Raw genomic sequence first — 11,372 nt, forward strand, 5'->3', positions numbered from 1 at the left:
CTAGAAGGTAAGCTCTAGAAGAGTAGGGACTTGACTTGTTAATGACTTTATTCCCAAGTGCCTAGAATGACACCTGGCACATCACAAATTTTTGGAGTTATAATGTCTCTATTATATTTTTTACATCATGCCTGAGAGCTTTGCAGCATAACTTTTGCTCCGACCCCTGTTCTGGGTCTCTGTGCTTGGAAGTACTAGCAGAACTTTCTAATGCTTTCCAGTGAGCTGTCAGAGGAACCTGTTTTCCTTCCTTCTTCCTTATAGTCTGCGGGTTTATTTTTTACCATCTAACTTGTGAGCAAAGTAGGATAGTACCTTAATATTGCAAATCCCAAGGTGGACAAAACTTGGTATTATCTTAAAGATTTAACTAAAAGTTCAGGACAATTCCCAGAACTGCTTCTACAAACACATTCAGCTGTGACTGATATGAAAGAAGACATGGTTTGTTAGATGTAGGTGTAAATTTAGGCTAAGAACAAGGTAATAATCATAATATAACTAATCATGTTAAAAGCTACTATTTATTGTGTTCTGACTTAATGCCAAAACCATATGTAACCTTCACAGTAGCCTTAGAAAGTAAATAGTAGTTAGCCCTGAGAAAACCAGAGTCCGAGTCATTAACAACGTAATCAAAAAGGCACAGGTTTAAGAGAGGCTGAGCCTAGATTGCTGACTCTAAATTTTTCCCACTATACCATGTTGCACACACAGTTGTCTCCAAAAGGATGTTGGCAGCCTACTTGTTTTTGAAAACTAACTGCAGTGCTCTTTGAAAATGATCTTAAAAGTCTTTCAAAGAAACATATCAGAATAGCTTTTTTTATTGTGAACTAAAAGAGCCTGCATTTTTTGTGACTTTTCATGTCATCAAGTGTATTTGTCTAGAATTATGTGCTGACTAATGATCATATTGCTTCACCAATTACCATGATTATATAAAGATCTTTCATCTGGAAGAGTGAGGGTGGCCTTCGGCCTCACAGAGAAAGGGAAGAGTGGACAACACAGTACATCACTACGGAAAGCAAATGACCTGCCTCTACCCTGAGCTTGTGTAGAAGCAGCAAGACAATGAAGGGAGAGGAAAGGTAATTACCTATGTATGAGTGATGACTGCTGAAAAACCATCCTCCCCACAGTGGTTGGAGCAAGGGTTTTATGGCCTTAACATTAGCACTGCGGGACCTAATGCTGATAGCCTGAGGGGGGAAAGCTACATCTTTCACTTTGGTGCTCATGTCTCCATGGTGCTTCTCATAAGCCTGCTGCATTTCTTAAAGGTCTCATAAGGTAGTCATCCATCAGGGATGGCACTGATCATGCCTATTCATAACTTAGGCCTGTTACCTCAAGTCACACTGCATTGCTTCTCTGAAGGGACATAAAACCTTTATCTCTTTTACTGGATGCTATTCACCTACTTAGTGATTGCACACACAGCAACACCCGGTAAAAGTAGCCTGCTCTTTCCTAAAGTTGTAAGTTCAAGCTGACCAAACAACAGGCAAGGCTCCGGAAATCACTCTCTGCAGATTCGAACATAACATAATAATGTGACTCATTAGTATTCACAGGTAGAAAATAGTACTTGTCGTTCGTGTTTAGTTATCAAAGCAGTGGAGAGGTCTTCCCGTAAAAGAGGTGGAAGAAGCCACCAAATCATTTTCCGGTGTAAAATCCCTGCACAGCACATCCTTTTTCCTGGTTAATATCACACATTCTACGATACATCCCCCTAGCACCTCTGGGCTGTGGATGTATTTATTATCATTTTATTTGAGAAGGGCAGTGATTGACAACGATTCTCTTTACAAACCTCAAGTGATGTCTAATTCAGTTTTCTAATTGGAGATGTTTGTGCAATCTGCTTCCTATTCCTGCTAGATAACTACGAGTTGAAAGGCTCATCAGTATGGGATTATGTTTCCTCAGTAAGGCCTTGGGTCTGCTGTGTGCCTCTAGTGTTGACAAAATTTGAATATTCTCAGCATTATGGGGTTCTCACACATAATTAACCATCATGTGTGCTATAGTAGATTTACCAACAAAGGCAGTGGAAGCCAGGGAGAGACTAACAGAAGCTTTACTGGCAAAAGTAACACTTGAATTAGGCCTCGAAGGATGAGTAGGAGCTTGATAAATAAAGAGAGAGAAAAAGGCACTTTAGGCAGCATGAATGGCAGGCACATGGAAATTTTGAAGCAGCAAATTCTGTTTAGAAAATGGTGATAAGTTTGCCATGTTTGCAACGATTAAGTTATCCTCATCATGTTATTCTCTCTCTTCTTGAAGCTTTTTGTTTCTTGAGTTATGTGGAATTTGAGGTGTCGCTTAAACCCTAATGATAGTTACATGATACTATGGTAAGGCAAGTACTAGAACACAGGGAGCTATGAGCCTTACAAAGAGCAAGAAGCAACTTCTGGGTGAGGTTTGAGTTTTGGGAAGAATTCTCTCTTCGGTCTGTGACTTATTGTCTTCAATAATAAAATAAAGGTTTCGACTGCCCTCTGTCTAAACATAATCAATGAGCGATCTATTACAGGGGTCCAAGTCAATAGATTAATTCTCCTCCCTGGGGGCTCATGAAAGTTTCTGGTGGAAGGAGAAGCAGAGAGAGGTGACTGGGAGTTGTCGCCGTGGCTTCTCTGAGATGTACAGGACCAATTCGATGTATGTGCATTTTGGAATGTACACTCACATGGCTTTGGAAAAACAAACTGTCTCTCTTAAAAATGTTGGGAATCTCCATGGAAAATGCTTGGAATCCCTCGGAAATCTAGGATGTGCATATTATCCCTTTGTGTGTACTCTCAAAAGATCAATGGTGCATAACTTTAGAAAAGAAAACCATCAGAAAAATATACTCACAAATCTTCAAATGGTTAATTCACAAGTTAGAATGAGCAAATTTTGTATTCAAGAATAAGAGCAATTCTCTAGTGGAGAAGAATAATTCATTGCCACAATGGAAGAAGAGAAAGCTGAGTAGAGAGAGTAAAACTATGAAATCTTTCTTAGGGTCCAGCTGTGGCTTTAGTTTTTCCCTGGATTTTCTGTGACTCTGGTGTAGAGGTTGACATTTTTTCCTTCATACTTTCCTTGCTATAAGTAAATTAAGTATTCCCAAAGCTCTAACAAGATAACGCATGGGGAACCCAAGGAGCCTCTTCAATGATGCTGAGAAACACAGGCTATAAGGAGCAAAGAGCTCGAGGCCCCTTCAGTAAACCAGAAGACAGGACAGCCGGACAGCAAAGAGGCCTTTTTCTCACCTATTTCTTATCCATCTCATAGTGCTGAGCTTTGCATTTCCACAAAAAGACCACTTCTGACTCAACTCTTAGAGGAAAGATTCCATTCTTCTGGCTTCCATCATCCTGTAAACAGTTCTCGACTTGGTCAGAGACAGAGCCTTGAGGCTTAGGAAAGATAGAAAAGCCACCCAGTGAGGTGAGCCCTTTGGTTTCCATTAGCCTTTCCTTAACACAGAAAAGGCAGGGCCACTACTTTCTTGAATGAGAGGCAGCATACATTGATCATAAAATTATTGAAGAAGAAAAATGGTAAGAAAAAAATAATTTACCTGATTTATGAAGGTCGTTAACAACCTACTAGGATGTTCTGATTCACTTGAAACAGTAAATTTTATGTGACAAAGACGACAACTGAGAAAAAGTGAGAGAATGCAAAAGAACAAACATTTTGTTTTCCCCTTGTCCTCACATCACATCTTTTTCATTTCTTATTGTGGAACTTCCTACCCTTTTTCTATCACATATTCCTTGACTCTTTTCCAGGTTGAAATTGAGTCACGCTATCTTGCCCTCCATTTGTACTGATGAGTATGACTCAGTTCTCTCAACAGTATTGTGCTTTGAGTTTTCAATTTTCTTGCTGTATCTAAAGTACCTATATATGTTGGTCAAAACATTGACTTTGAGATTAGATGGAATCTTCCATTTTATGAGATGATTTGCTTGGTTCTGTCTCCTCTAACTAAAAATTTAAAAATCATGCGGAGATTGCAAAAGTAAATATTATCTCCACACTACTCTTTCTTTTCTTTTTCTTCTTTTCCAGATATAGCATGACTGAGTCTGTGAATTGTAAGAGACTTCAGTGATCAACTACTCTAATGTTCCCCAAAAAGTCTGCTCTAGATTGTACAAGGTATGATTCTAGGTTGCAGAAGGATGAATTATTTTTAAACTTTTAATAAATTTTTCAATATGCATTATAAAAATTTTAAATAGTGCATGAAAACCATGATTTCAAAGATTTTGTATAGGATGAATATATTCATGGATATGGCAATAATTGTACGGTTCTATGGATGACTAATGTTTGGTAACTCACTTTTTCCTTTCAACAACTGGGGAAACTGAGGCCCAGAAGACAAGACTATCTCAAAGTCATACAGCTAATTTCTAGTAGAACTGGAGTTTAAATTCAGGATATAGGACTTATCTTCTACTTATAATTTTCTCCTTTTTCATAAATGTATAACATTGTTCTTTGCCGTACCGATGAAACAGTAATTTTTTGTATTGCTAAACCATGCATCTAATTTCCATGCATCAGATATAAAAGTACAATTTGGGGAAAATGTTTAATATGATAGCTCATGAATACTGAAGAGTGATTTTAAAGGTAGTCCATGTTGGACTTGCCTGTGATGTCTGAAGATCTTGATCAATTGGCATCTCATCATATCTGTAGCATGTAGAACCTACTATAGCATGCCTGTCAGTCACTGGATTATATTCCACAGTTAATCAAGGGAAGATAACTTTTGACAAGAAGTTTTGGATACCAAAATAAGATCTATTTTCTGTAAAATAATATCTGCATACACTATTCCTATTATTCTTTTTCTTCCATAATTTTGAACCCTGCGTCGCTGCTACAATGGACTACTAACGGCAATAATCATAGCTACCACTCATTAAGCTCTCCCTGTATGCCAAGCACTGTTCTAAATGCTTTTTACCCTCAAGTAAAATGTTTTAAAATCTTCACACTAGCCCCATAAGGTAGGTCCTACTTTATACCCAATTAAAAGGTCAAAAAACTGAGATGCACAGTTATTCAGCAACTTGCCTAGTATCAGAGAGCAAGTAAGAGTGTTTGTCCCAGGCAGTCTGTTCCAATGTCCACAGTCTTGGTCTTGTGTTCACCGCAAACCAAACACTCTTATCCCAAATCTTTAAAAAATCTTTACAAATTTTTATTAGCTTGTACACTGTGATAGTACTGAAACATACAGTGTAGGCTGTGTGTAGTTAGATGATAAAACTTCTTTTAAAAGACAGCTTTTTTCCCCCTAAACTTCAAGTTATATATAAAAATGCCGTCAAAGTCCCTTAAAGAGGATTGCAAGGGGGCTGGAAATTGGTAGGGTTAATCAAGAAGTATTTATGCGAACTAATTTTAAAATTGGCAAAACAATGGATGAAGTGAGAAAGCACAATGGGAAGGGCAATTCAGAATTTAAGAAAAAATAACTGACAATTGTAATTGTTATAGCAGCTACAATGTGTTGAGAGTTTAATATGTGCTGAGCACTGTGAATACTTATTTATATTTTTAAATTCTTACAGCACTTTGAGGTATTTGTTGTCATTTTAATCTTACAGGTAAGGAAACAAATGCTCAGAGATTGTGTCATGTATCCCGGAAACCCAGCTGGTAGTAGCAGAGCCATGGCTTATACCCAAGTCCAGTTGTCACATTTCATCTCTCTCTGTTCCTGGGAGCTCATAGAGCATTTCCGGCATATAACACTGTTCTTTTTTCTATTTTTGGTTTGAGTCATGAGAGAAAAAACATGCTGAAAAAAATTTTCCTGCTTGGGTGAATAGCTGACCTTCTATTTCCCAAATTGGTAGGATTAAGGAGGCCTTTGGGGCCGTCTCAGCAAGAATTTTTTTTGAGAAATCTCCTAAGTAGCTCTATCTCAAAATTCATAGTACCACCTTCCTTTTGATTTTGACATTTTGAGTCCTCAAAAGTGCCCTCTAGCTGCATTAATCACCTTATTCATAAACAAGAGATGAGTCTGGATACCTTTTGACCAATTCAGAAATTAAATACTGAGGATTTGCCATCGCAGAGGCATTTCAGGAGAAAATGGTCCACAAGCTCTTGTCCAAGGGGTGCTCTAAAACTCTCCCGGTCAGGAGCAGCCTCTCTGGAATATAACCTTCCAAAGTGACAAAAAGAAACATATTCAGCTGGATGTTTGATTCCTTTGGTAAAGAAACAAAACTCCACATATTTAAAGTATATAAACATTTTGTACACAGCGATAAGATAAATCCACTTTCCAAGAATTTTGATGTTTAAAAAAAAAGTTCTGCCTTAGATCCTTAGATAGAGTTGAGAGCTGTCTCTTTGTAATTCTGATTCTGACCCACATATTCTAAAGTGGCCTTTCAGAACAAGAGAAGTCAAGCTTGTTCCCTCTTCTACATGTTGGCCCCTCACATATTCGAAGACAGTTCACTTCTTTTCTCTGAATTGTCTCTTCTTAAGATTAATCAAAGTTTTCTTAAAAACTTCCTCCAGAAAGTTTTAGTGTCCTAGATAAACACAGCCTAGTTCTTTTCTGTTTTAAAAAATAGCAAATGTGTAATGATAGACTACCACTTGGCCTGTTTTTTCTTTGCAAGGCAGGCTTTAGGATGATGATAAATATTTGTCTAAACTATGCAGCTGAGCCATATGCAAATTTGCATAATGGCACTCCAGGTGATATGCTGCATGGTAATTATTCGTTACTTGTAACTTGATAAAGCTAGATTTTAGCAACTCATGACTGAATGCACTGTCAGCAAACCAGGAACTCTTGGCATGTCTCCTTGTCACCTTAAGTAGCATTAAGGAAGAGGGAAGATGTGGCAAGAAAGAGTCGAAGATGGTTCGTAAGACCTCCACAGTCACACAAATATGTGTGATTTTAAATAATTTCTGAGTTAAGTATTTGTTTATAGTAGCAATATTTTGATTAGATCAGTCCAAAATTTCAGAGTCGCTACTAAGAAGACTGATTCAGCCAGACAAATGAGTGAATTAGAGGAAGAATATGTATTAAACACTCATTATGTGTCATGCTCCACAGTAGCACAAAAAAGAAATGAAGGCTGTGTTAACCATGCTTCTTGCTCTTCTAAGAAGCATTTGTCACCTTGGAAAAACACTTCTTCTTAGACAAGGATACTATACTTTCCTACAGAGATCTAAGGAATTTGATCAAATCAAATCAACAGATCTGACAATTCAAGTAAAAGCTTTGTGTTAGGTTCTAGAAAGAAATGAGTAAGACATTTGTTACTGTGTTTATTTTTTTTGTAATAGTCTTTTGGATTTTGAAATGAGTTACATTGCTATGATATAAATAAAAACTCCTTAAAAGCTAGATTATATGGCAAATGTTGACAATTCAATGTTGAGTGTAAAAAGGACAGCTTACAAAGACTGCTCTGAGAGGCTGTGTAGAACAGTGGGTGAGAAAGCATAGCTCATAGTTTGAATGTGTACCCTACCACTTGCCTTGGCACATTGTATGACCTACCTGGGCTCCAGTTCTCTTATCTTTGAGATAGAAACGATACATAGCTCCTACCTCATTATCAATGAGATATTGAGTATAAAAATGCTTCAGAGAACATCTGGCCCCTTGTTCAAATTCAGCATATATCAGCTATTCGCATGGCATTTGTACTGCTTCAGAACACTGTGAAATTGTGTAAACATTTGGAGTGAAACTAGAATGGCCAATGGAAAATAAACAGCTGATTAACCAATATGAAAGGATTTGAAGGGATACGTCTTTTGATTTATCTTGAAAAAATGTTTGTGTGATAAGCATAGATTATAAAATAAAAACAAATGATTAAAGAAAAGCAATTTTAAGCAGCAACTTGACTCTGCCCTCAGGAACCTTATAGCCTGGTGGAAGAGATGTAATTATGGGTACACGTTTTAAGTGTAATCAGTAAAAACTAGAACAAAGAAGGGAATGATGAACTCTGCAAGTGGGAAGAAAATGTCCAGAAATATTTCCTGAATCAATGTCTGAGACATTGGAAGAAGGAGCAATAATGGTGGCGGGGTCAGCAAAAACCTCATGCTCGGTGCTCTGAGGTGTATGTGTGGATTAATGTGACATATGTTGGTGCCGGATTGTGGAGAGTCTGAAATATCAAGCCAAGAAGTTAAGGTTTTGCTATTTACTCTTTGAGTTTATTTATCCAACACTTTTCTTAGAAAATATATATTCTGTGGGATGCATTAGACATCCTGACATTTTCTTCTAATGATTATTTTCTCAGTATATTAAAAAAAAAGTTAATGTTTTCACTAAGATGATATTGAGATAAAAAACTAATAAAAATATGCTAATCAGGAATGGTGTGTTTAAACCACTAAGAAACATGTCATTTTTTTCCTACTTTGTGTGGATTCTAGGAGTAAGAAGGAGGAGCCGTGACCTTCCTCAGCATCCCTTCCCACTGCATGCTCACCTGGAAACTGGCATAATTGAAAAAAATGTATAACATTTGCTCCCAAAACAAATCAATTCATCTTTACTTATATAAGAATGGACCCAAGAGTCGAAGAGGACCTTCACTCTTCCACTACAAGTAAACTAAAGTTTCAGTTATACAAACATGATTTTAAATGCAAGAAATTAATTTTATAATAAATACCAAGGAGGTGGTAGTACTTGAGATTGGGAGGTTTGGTGGAAGGAACCCTGGCTTTTGGTGTGAGAGGCTGGCTACAAGTCCTGACTCTGTCATCATAGGTCTGTGTTACATTAGGTGGAGTCACATAGCAATCTGAGTCTTTGGCTCCACAGATATATAATGCTTCTTCAACATGGAACTCTTGGAAACTGATGGAGGAGAACTTCTCCCTGCTCCCTGCTTTTGGAAATTGAGCTGGGATAATGTAGTGCAATGGGACCCAACCTACCTATGCCAAGTTACAAACTTGTTTGTATATTGAACAACACATAGGAAGACTCTTCAGTTATCCAAAGTGATATGCTCTCTTCCATTTTTTGTGGAGCAAGGGTGCTCTTGGCCCATCTTTCATTTTCCTACTTTTGATGGAAGAATGACTACATGGTACTTACTAGGTGCCAGATGCTAGTTTAAATACTTTACATGTGTTAACTCATTTAATAAATCTTATAAAAAGTTTTCGAGTGGATATTATTATCCCTATTTTACAGATGAGGAATCAGAGGTATAGGGAGATTGAATAACTTCTCATACTCTACAACTAATAAATGTTGGATCTAGAGTTTAAATCAAGTGGTCTGGCTCCAGAATCGATGTGCTTAATCACTATATTACATTGTCTCTCTCAGATAGAACTGTGAGTTCTTTTCCTTACTATAATAAAATAAATAGCATAAGCTCTCAGCCTCAGTGTCGAGAGGTCATAGGGGGTGAGAGGAACATTAGCGAAAAAGAGTGTGGCCCATTCGAAGGGGACATTTTCTACTCAGATCAAGCTATTGGTTGCCATGGGATGTTCCTGGACTAATATTGCCAGCACAAATCTTCTGATTTTTCAATAAAGGCCAGAATTCAGAACTTTGAAAAGTACTCTATTGGTTTTTAGGTGCTTCAAACTAGTTACAAGATGTTAAGAACTCCACACATGCCATCAGTTGTTAACAGGACAACAGTTTGTGGTGTTTGTTGAGAGGCATTAATAAGCATCATGGTTAGAGCAACAGTTTATGCAGCTAGACTTCAAGTTCAAACACCCAGCCCATACTCATGAATGAGTAAGTCAATCTGCTTTGCCTTAGTTATCTTGTCAGTAAAATGGGGCTTATGACATAATAAGCATACATGCCTCAAATTATGGATATGAGGATTAAATAAGTTAACATAAAGTATCTGAATAGTGCCCAGCACATGGTAAGCACTCTATTAGCACTTATAATTACTAGCTCTTATTATCTGCCCCATGACATGAAATCAATAATTTACAATGGATGAGGGAGGAACTTACACAGATCTGGATGATAAGTGGATTGGAAAATAAGCTAGCTTTCCTTGGAGAAGAATGTTCTATGCAGCCAAATAACTAACATTAAAAAATTATCAAATTTTAGGATGTTATTACCTCCTTTTACTCTCAATCTAGATTCTACTTCAGTTTTCATCAAAGAGAGCCCAGAGGAAATGATTTCCTCATAAAAATAAAATAAAAACTGAATTTTCACTTTTTTCTCCTAATTAAAAAAAAATCATATCTTCTCTTAGCCCTTTTCTGGGAATAGAATTAGAACAGGGACTAACACAACCCATTGAAATGGCATTTATTAGGTTTTCACAGTGCTTGGAAAGAAGAGCTTGATCCTACAAGAAGTAATAAAGAAATTAGATAACTTCTTCTGGATAGAAAATTGAAAAAAAAAAAAAGGATTTAAAAAAGATTTATCAGTTTCTGAATATGACAGTAATTAAATCCATTAAGCATCCACCAAGAACAGTGTTCTATATAGATGACATGAGGATATGAATTGGAGTCAGATAAGGTCCTAAGGATTTCTGCAGTGGTCCTCAATCTTTAGTGTTTTTTAAAAAAATCACCTGGGAGCTTGTTAAAATGCAAGTTCTTGCACCTTATACTGGAGCATCTGTTAACTTAGATCTGAGTAGGATGCAGGTATTTGTTTATATTAATCAGAACACTTTATCCATGGACTGCACTTTGAGAAACACCATTCTAAAATATGAGCTTAGGTTATTAGAAAATGTAATGGTTACCTACCCAACAACCACCCCTCCTGCCTTTTTAACTAAGAGGTTCTTGAATATTATGGCCCTTCCTCAGTTTAAGGGGACAAATATTGATTTGATTAAACCAGTAAGTATGATTTCATTCACTTGACAGGCATAGGCATGAAGTATCACTCTGGTCTATATGATAAAATGGTATTTTGGGAAGATTTTCACCGTGTTTGAGGAGAGACATGCACAAAGTCACTGCTGTTTTTAGTTTGTTTATGTGTTTATCCTTTGCCTCTGGATGAAGCTGTTTGGGGAGATAAGACGTGTAGCCACTAAAGCCAGATTCTAGCATAAGCAGTGGCTAACACAATAAGGATGATGGAGAAGAGGGAAGAAATATGTGTTCTTGCTAACATTACTGATGAATAAAATAACCTTTGAAATATCTTGGACTTGTTGAGAAATAACTCTTATATAATTTCAACTATATTTTAGGTACCCTGTTATTTAAAGTGTAGAACACCTGCATAATACCAAGTTTGTTCCAGAATACTATAAGGAAGACCATAAAATATAGAACTTGCTGAATGACATAGAAGACAA

General features: G+C 37.0%; 1 long non-coding RNA gene across 1 annotated transcript in view; it reads left to right on the forward strand.

The window, feature by feature from the left end:
- The window catches only part of LOC112476210, a 24,740-nt gene extending 16,055 nt beyond the window's left edge, over positions 1–8,685 (forward strand). The window contains exons 2-3 of the long non-coding RNA XR_003044984.1: positions 4,090–4,179; positions 8,479–8,685. This is a non-coding gene — a long non-coding RNA (uncharacterized LOC112476210). The remainder of the gene's footprint in view (positions 1–4,089; positions 4,180–8,478) is intronic.
- The last annotated feature ends 2,687 nt before the right edge of the window (positions 8,686–11,372 follow it).

Source organism: Pteropus alecto, unplaced genomic scaffold (assembly GCF_000325575.1).
Source record: "Pteropus alecto unplaced genomic scaffold, ASM32557v1 scaffold12, whole genome shotgun sequence".
Lineage (NCBI taxonomy): Eukaryota > Metazoa > Chordata > Mammalia > Chiroptera > Pteropodidae > Pteropus > Pteropus alecto.